A 16,331-nucleotide genomic window follows, 5' to 3' on the forward strand; every position below is an offset into this window, starting at 1 on the left:
GAAGGAAAACCTCACCTCAAAAGAAAGAATCAGAAACAGTCCTCTCTCACACAGAGATACAAAATTTGGATTACAATTCAATGTCAGAAAGCCAATTCAGAAGCACTAGTATAAAGCTACTGGTGGCTCTAGAAAAAAGCATAAAGGACTCAAGAGACTTCATTACTGCAGAATTTAGATCTAATCAGGCAGAAATTAAAAATCAATTGAATGAGATGCAATCCAAACTAGAAGTCCTAATGACGAGGGTTAACGAGGTGGAAGAACGAGTGAGTGACATAGACAAGTTGATGGCAAAGAGAGAAACTGAGAAAAAAAGAGACAAACAATTAAAAGACCATTATGATAGATTAAGGGAAATAAACGACAGCCTGAGGAAGAAAAATCTACGTTTAATTGGGATTTCTGAGGGCACCAAAAGGGACAGAGGGCCAGAATATGCATTTGAACAAATCATAGCTGAAAACCTTCCTAATCTGGGAAGGGAAACAGGCATTCAGATTCATGAAATAGAGAGATCCCCCTAAAATCAATAAAAACCGTTCAACAACTCGACATTTAATAGGCAAGCTTGCAAATTCCAAAGATAAAGAGAAGATCCTTAAAGCAGCAAGAGACAAGAAATCCCTGACTTTTATGGGGAGGAGTATTACGGTAACAGCAGACCTCTCCACAGAAACCTGGCAGGCCAGAAAGGGCTGGCAGCATATATTCAGGGTCATAAATGAGAAGAACATGCAACCAAGAATACTTTATGCAGCAAGGCTCTCATTAACAATGGAAGGAGAGATAAAGAGCTTCCAAGACAGGCAGGAACTGAAAGAATATGTGACCTCCAAACGAGCTTTGCAAGAAATTTTAACAGGGACTCTTAAAATTCTCCTTTAAGAAGAAGTTCAGTGGAACAATCCACAAAAACAAGGACTGAATAGATATCATGATGCCACTAAACTCATACCTTTCAATAGTAACTCTGAACGTGAATGGGCTTAATGACCCCATCAAAAGGCGCAGGGTTTCAGACTGGATAAAAAAACAGGGCCCATCTATTTGCTGCCTAGAAGAGACTCATTTTAGACAGAAGGACACCTACAGCCTGAAAATAAAAGGTTGGAGAACCATTTACCATTCAAATGGTCGTCAAAAGAAAGCAGGGGTAGCCATCCTTATATCAGATAAACTAAAATTTACCCCGAAGACTGTAGTGAGAGATGAAGAGGGACAGTATATCATAATTTAAAGATCTATCGGGATCCCTGGGTGGCACAGCAGTTTGGCACGGGCCTTTGGCCCTGGGCGCGATCCTGGAGACCCGGGATCGAATCCCACGTCGGGCTCCCGGTGCATGGAGCCTGCTTCTCCCTCTGCCTATGTCTCTGCCTCTCTCTCTCTCTCTGTGACTATCATAAATAAATAAAAATTTTAAAAAAATTAAAAAAAAAGATCTATCCAACAAGAGGACTTAACAATATATATGCCCCGAATGTGGGAACTGACAAATATATCAATCAATTAATAACCATAGTGAAGAAATACTTAGATAATAATACACTTATATTTGGTGACTTCAATCTAGCTCTTTCTATACTCGATAGCTCTTCTTAACACAGCATCTCTAAAGAAACAAGAGATTTAAATGATACACTGGACCAGATGGATTTCACAGATATCTACAGAACTTTACATACAAACTCAACTGAATACACATTCTTCTCAAGTGCACATGGAACTTTCTCCAGAATAGACCACATACTGGGTCACAAATCGGGTCTGAACCGATACCAAAAGATTGGGATCGTCCCCTGCATATTCTCAGACCATAATGCCTTGAAATTAGAACTAAATCACAACAAGAAGTTTGGAAGGACCTCAAACACGTGGAGGTTAAGGACCATCCTGCTAAAAGATGAAAGGGTCAACCAGGAAATTAAGGAAGAATTAAAAAGATTCATGGAAATGAATGGGAATGAAGATACAACCGTTCAAAATCTTTGGGATTCAGCAAAAGCAGTCCTGAGGGGGAAATACATCGCAATACAAGCATCCATTCAAAAACTGGAAAGAACTCAAATACAAAAGTTAACCTTACACATAAAGGAGCTAGAGAAAAAACAGCAGATGGACCCTACGCCCAGTAGAAGAAGAGAGTTAATTAAAATTCAAGCAAAACTCAACGAAATCGAGACCAGAAGAACTGTGGAACAGATCAACAGAGCCAGGATATGGTTCTTTGAAATAATTAATAAGATACATAAACCATTAGCCAACCTTATTAAAAAGAAGAGAGAGGAGACTCAAATTAATAAAATCATGAATGAGAAAGGAAAGATCAGTACCAACACCAAGGAAATACAAACGATTTTAAAAACATATTATGAACAGCTATATGCCAATAAATTAGGCAATCTAGAAGAAATGGACGCATTCCTGGAGAGCCACAATGTACCAAAACTGGAACAGGAAGAAACAGAAAACCTGAACAGGCAAATAACCAAGGAGGAAATTGAAGCAGTCATCAAAAACCTCCCAAGACACAAAAGCCAAGGGCCAGATGGCTTCTCAGAGGAATTCTATGAAACGTTTAAAGAAGAAACAATACCTATTCTACTACAGCTGTTTGGAAAGATAGAAAGAGATGGAGTACTTCCAAATTCGTTCTATGAGGGCTGCATCACCTTAATTCCAAAACCAGACAAAGACCCCACCAAAAAGGAGAGTACAGACCAATATCCCTGATGAACAGGGATGCAAAAATTCTCAACAAGATACTAGCCAATAGGATCCAACAGTACATTAAGAAAATTATTCACCATGACCAAGAAGGATATCCCTAGGACACAAGGCTGTTTCAACACTCATAAAATAATTAATGTGATTCATCATATCAGCAAGAGAAAAACCAAGAACCATATGATCCTCTCATTAGATGCAGAGAAAGCATTTGACAAAATACAGCATACATTCCTGATCCAAACTCTTCAGAGTGTAGGGATAGAGGGAACATTCCTCAACATCTCAAAAGCCATCTACAAAAAGCCCACAGCAAACATAATTCTCAATGGGGAGGCACTGGGAGCCTTTCCCCTAAAATCAGGAACAAGACAGGGATGTCCACTCTCACCACTGCTATTCAACATAGTATTGGAAGTCCTAGCTTCAGCAATCAGAAAACAAAAAGACAATAAAGGTATTCAAATTGGCAAAGAAGTCAAACTCTCCCTCTTCACCAATGACATGATACTCTACATAGAAAACCTAAAAGCCTCCACCCCAAGAACACTAGAACTCATACAGCAATTTGGTAGCATGGCAGGATACAAAATCAATGCCCAGAAATCAATGGCATTTCTATACACTAACAATGAGATTGAAGAAAGAGAAATTAAGGAGTCAATCCCATTTACAATTTCGCCCAAAAGCATAAGATACCTAGGAATAAACCTCACCAAAGAGGTGAAGGATCTATACCCTAAAAACTATAGAACAATTTTGAAAGAAATTGAGGAAGACACAAAGAGATGGAAAAATATTCCATGCTCATGGATTGGCAGAATTAATATTGTGAAAATGTAAATGTTACCCAGTGCAATTTACACGTTTAATGCAATACCTGTTAAAATATCATGGACTTTCTTCAGAGAGTTAGAACAAATTATTTTAAGATTTGTGTGGAATCAGAAAAGACCCGGAATAGCCAGGGGAATTTAAAAAAAGAAAACCATATCTGGGGGCATCACAATGCCAGATTTCAGGTTGTACTACAAAGCTGTGGTCATCAAGACAGTGTGGTACTGGCACAAAGACAGACACATAGATCAATGGAACAGAATAGAGAATCCAGGAGTGGACCCTGAACTTTATGGTCAACTAATATTCGATAGAGGAGGAAAGACTCTCCACTGGAAGAAAGACAGTCTCTTCAATAAATGGTGCTGGGAAAATTGGACATCCACATGCAGAAAAATGAAACTAGACCACTCTCTTTCACCATACACAACGATAAACTCAAAATGGATGAAAGATCTAAATGTGAGACAAGATTCCATCAAAATCCTAGAGAACACAGGCAACACCCTTTTTGAACTCAGCCACAGTAACATCTTGCAAGATACATCCACAAAGGCAAAAGAAACAAAAGCAAAAATGAACTATTGGGAGTTCATCAAGATAAGAAGCTTTTGCACAGCAAAGGATACAGTCAACAAAACTAAAAGACAACCTACAGAATGGGAGAAGATATTTGCAAATGACGTATCAGATAAAGGGCTAGTTTCCAAGATCTATAAAGAGGTTATTAAACTCAACACCAAAGAAACAAACAATCCAATCATGAAATGGGCAAAAGACATCAAGAGAAATCTCACAGTGGAAGACATAGACATGGCCAAGATGCACATGAGAAAATGCTCTGCATCACTTGCCATCAGGGAAATACAAATCAAAACCACAGTGACACACCACCTCACACCAATGAGAATGGGGAAAATTAACAAGGCAGGAAACCACAAATGTTGGAGAGGATGCAGAGAAAAGGGAACCCTCTAACACTGTTTTTGGGAATGTGAACTGGTTCAGCCACTCTGGAAAACTGTGTGGAGATTCCTCAAAGAGTTAAAAATAGATCTGTCCTACGACCCAGCAATTGCACTGTTGGGGATTTCCCCCAATGATACAGATGCAATGAAACGCCAGGTCACCTGCTCCCCAATGTTTATAGCAGCAATGTCCACAATAAACAAACTGTGGAAGGAAGGAGCCTCAGTGTCCATCGAACGATGAATGGATAAAGACGATGTGGTTTATGTATACAATGGAATATTACTCAGCCATTAGAAACGACAAATACCCACCATTTGCTTCAACGTGGATCGAACGAAGGGTATCATGCTGAGTGAAGTATGTCAATCGGAGAAGGACAAACATTGTATGTTCTCATTCATTTGGGGAATAAATGTTAGTGAAAGGGAATATAAGGGAAGGGAGAAGAAATGTGTGGGAAATATCAGAAAGGGAGACAGAAGATAAAGACTGCTAACTCTGGGAAATGAACTAGAGGTGGTGGAAGGGGAGGAGGACGGGGGGTGGGGGTGAATGGGTGATGGGCACTGAGAGGGGCACTTGATGGGATGATCACTGGGTGTTATTCTGTATGTTGGTAAATTGAACACCAATAAAAAAAAACTTTAGTAAAAAAATGATCACCTTTTGTGGGTATATATTTTGATGAACTCTGGAAAATATATAGTCATGCAACCACCACTGCAATCAAGATATAAAACATATTCTTTGTAAAATGTTTTCTCATGACACTTTTATGGTCATTCACTTCTCACTATTAGCCTCTAAAATTTTGATCAGGTTTCTACCCTTATAGTTCAGTGTTTCTCTGAATTATAGAAATAGAATCATAGAGTATATAGATATTGCATTTGGCTTCTTTCACTTAGCATATTTCTAAGATTCAATCATTTTTAAAAATTGTTTTATTTATTCATGAGAGACACACACACACAGAGAGAGAGAGAGAGAGAGAGGCAGAGACACAGGCAGAGGGAGAAGCAGACCCAATGCAGGGTGCCCGATGTGGGACTCGATCCCAGGACTCCAGGATCATGCCCCGGACTGAAGGCAGGGACTAAATTGCTGAGCCACCCATGGATCCCCTCAATCATTTTTTTTTATATCTAATTCATTGCAGTATATACATATGTCTTAATTTGTTAAACTACTTACAAGATGTTGGATATTGGGTCATTTCTAGTTTTGGGTATTAACAAAAAATGCATTTTACAGGTAAAATCAGTTTACTTGAAGGATCAAAATAATTTCATCAGACATACATCTGAAGCCTCAACTTATTAATCTGATAAAATATTATGCTTGTTACTTGTAAATATAACTCACTATCAGTTGTCAGAGTGTAAGATGGTTTACATTAATGTCTGAAATTGCTTCTTTGCTAATTGGAAGCAAGGTAGTGTCTTGGGCTTGTATAAACCAGTTTGGGATTTTTCAGTGTTGCCCCAGGACAGTGAACTGATGATGATCCTGTTAAATAGTTCATCAGTTATTCTAAGTCACTTATGATACTCCTCTGGGATACTTTTACTTCAGCTTTTATTTAAAGTGGATTACAGTGGTGTCTTTTATTGCCAGTCATTAGTACTTTTGGACCTTTGATCCCCAAAGATTAAGTTTTCTTTTCCTTTGTTTTATTTCAGTAGAACCTCTGGGACTGTAGTAAGTAGAAAGTGATAAAACTGCAGCATTTCATAAGTGTACAGGGACCAATATGGAATTTCTCTTGGAACAGCTGCTTATCTTTCATCAGATGATGCCCCAAGTCTTTTTCAGTTGCCGTATTTCATTTTATTTTAAAGTATAACTACTCATTTTGAGGTTTTGAATGTCAGCAATTATAACAACAAGCTTTCACAAAATGCAACTTATCTGGAGTAGAAGATGGATGTCCATTAAAATTATTAATACTTGCGTTCTGAACTTCAAAGTGAGTATGAATCTGAGGGAATTTGGAAATTCTTTACAGAAGGACTGTATATACATGGTCCTTCCTACAAAAATCATTCATGGGAAGTATCCAGCTCAGAAAATAAAATATGATAAAAGACTAAAATCATAATTAATTATGTCAACACACATCTCTGCCATGCACACTTAAGGGAACACTAGATACAATAGGTTCAAGGAGGTAAGGCAACTATAATTTTAACTTGATTTCAAAATCAGAAGTTATATCAAAGGCACAAGTCCAATTCAGGGAGTTGAATTTGAGTTCTCAATTTTTAAGGTCTATAAATGTTTTTAATGGTACAGTCATTTGTTGGCTGTGTATTAACAGATATTGTAATCTGTTTTATTCATATACAGTTGCATCTAAATTTCATTTTTCTCTGATTCTCTGTATGAATTAAGTATTGCCCTTTGTTAAGTGATATGGAAAAAATGCTGAGCAACTGTTCTCTCAAATGGAATAACATAGTTCTAGAACAGTCTGATAGATCCACGCAGTAACCAAAATTGTATGAGTAACTCCTAAAGCATATGTTTTCAAGTCAGAAATAGAGCAAAGTTGGGAGTTTTAAGAAGAACATAAATATACATTTTTATAAAAAAAAAGTTTGTGACCACTCAGCTGAAGACTGCGTCTTCAATTGCCATTAATACAATTTAAGCTATTCCCTAAAATCTGTTTCAGAAAACAACAGTAAGCATGGAGCATCTTAGTTTTGTTCTTCTCCCAACAAAAAAAATAAGAAACAGATAGCAATATTAATAAGACAAAAGCAAAAGAATAAAAATAACAGAGTGCTTTAATAATTTATTTCCTTTAAAAGTTTGCAGGTAATGAATATAATGAAATAGACTAGAATGTTTCACATAAAATGGAACACTATAACATGGAAATAAATAGAATTTTTACACTTAGAAAGGACAGACAGTAATATAATGTTTGGGAGGAAACTTTTTACTCTACTATTCAGATTCTTTTTGCTGGTTTAAGAATTAAATTGACATGAGACATTAACAGGAAAATATCAATAGCATATATATGGGAAGGGAGTTTTGTAAGATTATGAGAATTATGGGCGGTCAGGCATTTGAGGCTATCATTTTGAGCTACAAAGGATGTAGGGGTCTGGGACTTCAAAGACAAGGAAGAGATTTCAAAGGAAAATAAAAAAGTGTAAGTGTTTGGGAAACAAATTTTTGCTGGGCCACACAGAAAGAATGAACATAAAGAAGAATTTTAAGAACCAGACTTTGCTACGGTCCTCCCTCTAGACCACATTTTAGATCTTGCCAATTCATATTAGCATACAAACAACCATAATTATTTGTGGTAATATCTCCCTTTTTGAAGCAAATCTTTTATCTAAATTCTTGTAGACATTTGAGGAGGTAAAAAGGAAAACATTCTGAGACCTCCATTTCTTAAAAATAATCAGCTTAGGGATCCCTGGGTGGCGCAGCGGTTTAGCGCTAGCCTTTGGCCCAGGGCGCGATCCTGGAGACCCGGGATCGAATCCCACATCGGGCTCCCGGTGCATGGAGCCTGCTTCTCCCTCTGCCTGTGTCTCTGCCCCTCTCTCTCTCTCTGTGTGACTATCATAAATAAATGAAAAAAAAAATAATCAGCTTAAATTAATCGTCATGTCAAAGAGACACATTTTGGGGTAGCAGATTTTACTTTCCTACAATAATTTCTGAAGTAATCAATAGTTTTACAAAAATATTGGGGAATATTAAAAAGCAGTGACCCAAATTATGTAGATACATTAGGAATACACCTCAAAAAGGTTAATTGAAAAAATACAGAATATTTTTATTAAACTATGTTGTTTGCTTTTGTCATGTTTTCCTTTGTTGTACTTATTATATTTCCTAAAAGACAACCAACCATTTGAATGCCATAGCATAGCCAGTCAAGAAAGTTGATAATAATTGTGTATTCTTAGTACAGAAAAAGATTCACTTTATCTAATTAATGGAAGTCAATCCTGCTTAGTCATTGACTATCATAGGAATTATATATAACTGTAAATCCTGGTTTTGAAAATCACTCGGATACAATTTCTAAAACACAGAACAACTTTGTGTCTTTTGCTCAGGTGGAATAAAAATGATGGGAAACTACACTAAAAATGATTCATATTCTTTTATTTAAATTATGCATGTAGAGTTGAGTTGACTCAGGAAGAATGAGTAAAAATGCATATTAGCCAAAGAAAATATTCAAGTTAAAGAGAAAAAATTGTGAGAAATATTACAATAAAGAGAACAAATGGATAGGAAAGAATTTAGAATTATCTTTAGCATGTAATTCTGTATCATTGTAAATTTCAAATGGAAAAATAATTTACAAATAGATAAATTAGAGAATATATGTCCTTTTCCACTTATATATAAATATTTAGGTTAATATATATATTTAGTTAAAATATGTAATTAGTATATATATTCATTTAGGATTTTTTTAGATTTTATTTTATTCATGAGAGACACACACACACACAGAGAGGGGGTGGGCAGAGACATAGGCAGAGGGAGAAGCAGGCTCCATGCAGGGAGCCCAATGTGGGACTCGATCCTGGGACCCCAGGATCACACTCTGGGCCGGAGGCGGCGCTAAACCTCTGAGGCACCCAGGCTGCACCTATTCATTTAGTGTATATGTATTTAGGTTAATTTCTATATATTCAATTTATATACATTTAGGCCTATTTATATATATTTAGGTTTTATATAGTTATATATATATGTTAATGTGTGTATATATAGGTTAATTTACATTACACAACAGTATATTATATTCATGTATGTGTTTGACTTTGTCCTCTTTTCTTATGTATATTTGATAAGGCTTATAAAAGAGAGATGAGAAACCATTCAACAGAAATAGAGTTTATTCTCATAAGACTGACGGATGACCCACAATTGCAAGTTGTGATTTTTGTGTTTTTATTTCTTAATTACACATTGAGCCTGATGGGGAACTTAACCATTATCCTACTCACTCTGCTGGATCCTCACCTCAAGATGCCAATGTATTTCTTTCTCTGTAATTTCTCATTTTTAGAAATCATATTCACAACGGTATGTATTCCCAGATACTTGAAAACCATAGTGACTAAAGAACAAAACGTTTCATATAATAACTGTGTGGCTCAATTATTTTTTATTCTTTTACTGGGAGTTGCAGAGTTTTACCTTCTGGCTGCTATGTCCTATGACCGCTATGTGGCCATCTGTAAACCCTTGCATTACCCAATCATTATGAACAGCAGAGTGTGCTATTGGCTTGTACTTTCTTCTTGGCTGACTGGATTCCTAATCATCTTTCCACCATTGCTCATGGGACTCAAGCTGGATTTCTGTGCTTCCAAAACGATTGATCACTTTATGTTTCCCCCATCCTGCAGATATCCTGCACAGACACACACACAATTTTATGTCCTAGAATTGATGTCTTTCATCTTCGCTGTGGTGACACTTGTGGTCACATTGGTGTTAGTGGATCTCTCCTACACTTGCATCATGAAGACCATTATGAAATTCCCTTCTGCACAGCAAAGGACCAAAGCTTTTTCCACCTGTACTTCCCATATGATTGTTGTCTCCATGACATATGGGAGCTACATCTTTATGTATATTAAGCCATCTGCCAAAGAAAGGGTGACTGTATCCAAAGATGTAGCTTTGCTGTATACCTCAATTGCCCCTTTACTAAATCCCTTCATTTATATCCTAAGGAACCAGCAGGTGAACGAAATCTTTTGCTCCTAACTCTGGGAAACGAACTAGGGGTGGTGGAAGGGGAGGAGGGAGGGGGGTGGGGGTGAGTGGGTGTCGGGCACTGAGGGGGACACTTGACAGGATGAGCACTGGGTGTTATTCTGTATGTTAGTAAACTGAACACCAATAAAAATTATTTTATTAAAAAAAAAGAAATCTTTTGGGATATGTTACAAAAAAGGTTGTGTTTTTCAAAAAAACAATTGTAATAATTGCTACAAATCACAACATTGCCATAAAAACAAAAAATCTTTCATTCATTTCGGTTTTTTAAAAGATTTTATTTATTTGAGATAGCAGGAACACCGTGGGGGCCAGAGGGAGAGGGAGAAGCAGGCTCCCTGCTGAGCAAGGAGTCCCATGCTGGGCTTGATCCCAGGACTCTGGGATCATGACCTGGGCCAAAGGCAGACAGTCAACGAACTGAGCCACCAGGTGCCCGTATTCATTTCTTCTGATCATGTTTTTCTTTTTTTTTTTAAGATTTTATTTATTTATTCATAGAGACACAGCTAGAGAGAGAGGCAGAGACACAGGCAGAGGGAGAAGCAGGCTCCATGCAGGGAGCCCAATGTGGGACTCGATCCCGGGTCTCCAGGATCACGCCCCGGGCTGCAGGCGGCGCTAAACCGCTGCGCCACCGGGGCTGCCCTGATCATGTTTTTCTATTTCATTACTTATCTCATATAGGACATTCTCTTGAAGAATCCTGCAGCTCAGTCTCACCCTCACATTTTATTCTTCCTAATGAAAACACCCTGCTACAATAACTTACCCTCTCAAGTCAGTAATGCAAGCTTTAAATAGCATTTTTTAAATAATAAATTTATTTTGTATTGGTGTTCAATGTAAATAGCATTTTTATTGTATATTAGCTACTAGAAACCATGACTTTAAATAAAATATGCCTTTTTATAAGTATAATTCGCTATATGTAATTTGTTAATTGATTAAACATATATTGTTTATCTCTCTTATTTCAGATGTTGCAAGGTTCTCAATCCTTATGCTTGAGAAGATTGTCCCTAAGTAAGGAGACAAACACCTAACTCTAAGATTGATATATAGTGTATAATTAGTGTTGTCATAAAGGGATATTAAAATATGATAGGGCATACCGTATAGCTTCTAAGTAATTTTGGAGTTCTGGGAGGACTTTTAGAAGAAGGTAATAATTATATTAAGGCTAAAAATATATATAAGGAAAGAAGACTGAGTTATAAATGTATGCAAATAGCACAGAGGTGTTAGATAATGACATACATTTGGAGAATTCATATATCTAATGTTTTAAAAAGGGTTTTCGAGATATTCAGCCTCAATCCACTAAAGGTTTTCTTACAAATACAAAACGGACTGCACAGAATATATACAATTTTTGTGCCTCAGATTTTCCATATATAAAGTAGGAGAAAAATTCTTTTAAAGTTTTTATTTCATTTATTTTAGAGAAAGTGTATGGGAGGGAGGTAGGGGTGAGCAGGGGGAAAGGGAAGTGGACTCCTTACTGAGCCTGGAGCCCATGAGGGGCTTGATCTCAGGACACTGAGATCAGGATCTGAGCCAAAATCAAGAGTTGGATGCTTAACAGTTGAGCATCTGGGGACCCCTAAAGTAGGAGAAATTTAATCCACATCTCATAGTTCATTAAATATATGCTATTAAAACTGTTTAGCACTCAGTAAAAGCTATCACTTATTTTGAATGCTCAGAAATGTGGTTCAATTAGTACTTCATATGCTGTTATACAGATAGAGAAAACAAGCCTAGAGAAATTGAAGGGATCTGTATACCACAACTGTATTTTGGACTCAAACTTAGTATTTTAGTAATGTTGAAAGGTTTTGTGTAAGACTCACCTTGGTAGTCTTACAAATGTAGATTATATTATTCCTACTTCTTTCATTCCTATGTCTAGAATATAACCAATATACTCTATGTTACTAATCTGTTTTCTAAAATTATAAAATAAATGCAATGTTTTCCATAGCAGCATAGTGTCAAATCATTACCTGATATAAGGTTTATTTGCCAAAATCTTTCTCTCAATTCCAGTTTGTTTTCTACCTAGCAAAATTATGTTAAGTAATTCTGACCTGAAGAAAAAATGCACAGATTCTTTTCCTTGGGCAACAATAGTGTAAGCCCCCATATTAAAAAAAATCAGCAAACTTCCAGCCAGGAAAGATTTATTTCCTGTGTAGATATTCCCCCCTTAATTTTGGTTTAGGGAAGTGATAGAACCATATCTTTCATCTACCTCATTTCTTTTTGTTCGTGGCAATTAGATTAATACTTCAATCTGTTTAGAAACCCTATGTAAATGCATCTGACCTCAATTGCTTGCCACTGTTTTTAGAATTTGACAAACAAAAAACCTGACTTTGGTATTTTTATAGAAATTTTGGTCAAAAGGGAATTCTCATTTGTCTTACAAATTTACAAGCAATTTTTTAAATTTATTACTAAAAATGTGATTACTATTACTTTCAATCAATGATTCTGAGAATCTTCTAAAACTATTAAAAACATTTTTCCAATACCTTAATCTCATAATTCTAATTTCCATTTCTTCTGAAAGCTTCATAATTGGGAATTTCGAGTCCTTGGAAAACACGTTTATTGCTTAGATTAAAAGAGTAAACTTATCTGAACCCTTATATTCACTAATAAGGGTCGCATTATTCATATAGTTAATGCATAACTACAGAAATCCTTAAGGACATCTGCAAAGAGTCTGTGAAGTACTAGTCGAAAGATAAATATTCGCTTGAGGAACCACAAGAAAAAATTCAATTGCACTCAAGCCAGTATAAAATAGTGAAAGGGAATAAAGGGGAAAGGAGAAAAAATGAGTGGGAAATATCAGAAAGGAAGACAGAACATGAAAGACTCCTAAATCTAGGAAATGAACTAGGGGTGGTGGAAGGGGAGGTGGGTGGTGCGTGGAGGTGAATGGGTGACAGGCACTGAGGTGGGCACTTGACGGGATGAGCAACGGGTGTTATTCCATATGTTGGCAAATTGAACACTAATAAAAAATAAATTTATAAAAAAACAAAGTGACAAAGAAGAAGCTAAACTCTCCCTCCTTGCAGATGATATGATACTGTACATAGAAAACCCAAAAGACTCCACCCCAAGATCACTAGAACTCATACAGCAATTCGGCAGTGTGGCAGGATACAAAATCAGTGCCCAGAAATCAATGGCATTTCTATACACCAACAATGAGACTGAAGAAAGAGAAATTAAGGGGTAAATCCCATTTACAATTGCACCCAAAAGCATAAGATACTTAGTAATAAACTAACCAAGGAGGTAAAGGATCTATACCCTAAAAACTACAGAACACTTCTGAAAGAATTTGAGGAAAACACAAAGAGATGGAAAAATATTCCATGCTCATGGATTGGAAGAATTAATATTGTGAAAATGTCTATGCTACCCAGGGCAATTTTCACATTCAATGTAATCCCTATCCAAATACCATGTACTTTCTTCAGAGAGTTGAAACAAATAATCTTAATATTTGTGTGGAATCAGAAAAGACCCCAAATAGCCAAGGGAATATTAAAAAAGAAAACCAGAGCTGGAGGCATCACAATGCCAGATTTCAGGCTGTACTACAAAGCTGTGGTCATCAAGACATTGTGGTACTGGCACAAAAACAGACACATAGATCAATGGAACAGAATAGAGAATCCAGAAGTGGACACTCAACTTTATGGTCATAATATTCAACAAAGCAGCAAAGACTATCTCCTGGAAAAAGGACAGTCTCTTCAATAAACGGTGCTGGGAAAATTGGGCATCCACATGCAGAAGAATGAAAGTAGACCATTCTCTTACACCACAAAGATACACTCAAAATGGATGAAAGATGTAAACGTGACACAAGAATCCATCAAAATCCTAGAGAAGCATACAGGCAACACCCCTTTTGAACTTGGCCACAGCAACTTCTTGCAAGATAAATATATTAAGACAAGGGAAACAAAAGCAAAAATGAATTAAGGGGACTTCATCAAGATAAAAAGCTTCTGCACAGCAAAAGAAACAGTCAACAATCAACCTGGATGGGATTGGATGGGAGAAGATATTTGCAAATCACCTATTAGATAAAGGGCTAGTATCCAAGATCTACAAAGAACTTAATAACCTCAACAGCAAAAAAAACAATCCAATCATGAAATGGGCAAAAGGCATGAACAGAAATCTCACAGAGGAAGACATAGACATGGCCAACAAGCACATGAGAAAAGGCTCCGCATCACTGGCCATCAGGGAAATACAAACGCAAACCACAATCATATCCCACCTCACACCAGTGAGAATGGGGAAAATTAACAAGGCAGGAAACCACAAATGTTGGAGAGGATGTGGAGAAAGGGGAACCCTCCTGCACTATTGATGGGAATGTGAACTGGTGCGGTCACTCTGGAAAACTGTATGGAGGTTCCTCAAAGAGTTAAAAATAGATCTGCCCTACGACCCAGCAATTGCACTGCTGGGGATTTACCTCAAAGATACAGATGCAGTGAAAGGCCAGGACACCTGCCCCCCAATGTTTATAGCAGCAACGTCCACAATAGCCAAATTGTGGAAGGAGCCTCAGAGTCCACCGAAAGATGAATGGATAAAGAAGATGTGGTCTATGTATCCAATGGAATATTACTCAGCCATTAGAAATGGCAAATACCCACCATTTGCTTTGATGGGATGGACCTGGAGGGTATTATGCTGAGTGAAATAGGTCAATCGGAAAAGGACAAACATTATATGGTCTCATTCATTTGGGAAATATAAAAATTAGTGAAAGGGAATAAAGGGAAAGGAGAGAAAATGAGTTGGAAATATCAGAGAGGGAGACAGAACATGAGAGAATCCTAACTCTGGGAAATGAACACGGGGTAGTGGAAGGGGAGGTGAGTGGGGTGATGGGGTGACTGGGTGATGGGCACTGAGGGGGGCACTTGGTGGGATGAGCACTGTGTGTTATGCTATATGTTGGCAAATTGAACTCCAACAAAAAGATATTTTTAAAAATCTAACAAAAACAGAAGCAAAAAAACAAAAACAAAAGCCAACAGTAATAAACTCTCTAGGGAGGCAGGTTTTGGAGGTCAAATGTACCAGTTCTAGTGGACATAATAGAAGGTGATATGTCATAGACAAACAACGAAAAGGCAGGTGGTGCAGCTGAATCTAGTTGGGAGTGGGAAGAAGTTTGAATAGGAATATCTTAGTTTAGAAGTGCTAGACCCTTATTAAGGTTTAGATAATCTGTGGTAACAAACTTGTAAGTGACAGACATTTAAAAATGAGAAGCTTTATCAGAATATCTCAACAAAAATTAGTGCTTTTACTTGGACTTGTTTTAAGTAAACTCATTGTTTGGCTCATTAGTAGGATCAGAATAATCAGAATATTGAGAAAGCCTTAGTTTAAGTTATACTTGTACAGGTGACTATTGAACAACACAAGTTTGACCTGCACTGTTTCACTTATATGTGGATTTTTTTATAAATACATACAGTACTATAAATGTATTTCTTCTTATTAACATCTTATTTACTCCAGCTTATTTTATTGTAAGAATTGTAAGAATTATATATTATATAATTCATATAGCATACAAAATATGTGTTAATAGACTATGTTACCAGTAAGCCTTTCTATTAATAGTAGTCTTTCAGCAGATAAGATTTTAGAGAGTAAAATGTTATACATGGATTTTACTTTCCAGGGAGGCAGTGCTCCAATCACTATGTTGTTCAAGGGTCAACTGAGTTAGACTGTCTCAATATGTTTTGTATAGATAGATAGATAGATAGATAGATAGATAGATAGATGACAGATAGATGTATATATTTGCGTGTTTTACATATATATGTGCTTTATATACATATATTTGTATTTCAACATGCTTGAAATCACATTTGTGACTCAAACCTCTTTTAAGATGCAGTTCATTCTACAAGTTGTACCCAAACATGTAATATAGTGCAGTTGAC

The 16,331-nt window shown here is 36.7% G+C and overlaps 1 pseudogene; it reads left to right on the forward strand.

The window, feature by feature from the left end:
- Positions 1–9,396: 9,396 nt before the first annotated feature.
- On the forward strand, positions 9,397–10,305 carry LOC112674894 (olfactory receptor 6C6-like; annotated as a pseudogene).
- Positions 10,306–16,331: the final 6,026 nt, after the last annotated feature.

The sequence above is a fragment of the Canis lupus genome, chromosome 10 (genome assembly GCF_003254725.2).
Source record: "Canis lupus dingo isolate Sandy chromosome 10, ASM325472v2, whole genome shotgun sequence".
NCBI lineage: Eukaryota > Metazoa > Chordata > Mammalia > Carnivora > Canidae > Canis > Canis lupus.